Here is a 337-nt window from a genome sequence, read left to right as displayed (position 1 = left end):
TAACAGGCCTTTCTCACCCAAAAATGCTATTGCATTTGCAGTTGTGCTGGATAACAGTTGCACTGCCAGTTTCACACCTTGCTTTTCTTGTCCAATCAGGTTAAAATGACTTTCATTTAATTTGTAAGAAAGGCCATATTCTGTCTTTCTCTTACTGCGTATTTCACGAATGGCAGAATCCGACACAATACTGCCATCTTGCAATTTGAAACCCGACTTGATGAAATTGTTCCTTATGAGTTTCATGAGATGAGGCGCATCTGCAAAAACGAAGATGTCCCTGTCTGCACTTGGATTTTTAAAAGAATTTTTCATGTATTCTGCAGATATTTCGAAA

The sequence above is a fragment of the Macrobrachium nipponense genome, chromosome 5 (genome assembly GCF_015104395.2).
Source record: "Macrobrachium nipponense isolate FS-2020 chromosome 5, ASM1510439v2, whole genome shotgun sequence".
Taxonomy (NCBI): domain Eukaryota; kingdom Metazoa; phylum Arthropoda; class Malacostraca; order Decapoda; family Palaemonidae; genus Macrobrachium; species Macrobrachium nipponense.
The sequence above is the reverse complement of the archived record's forward strand: the minus strand, read 5'-3'. Positions refer to the sequence as shown.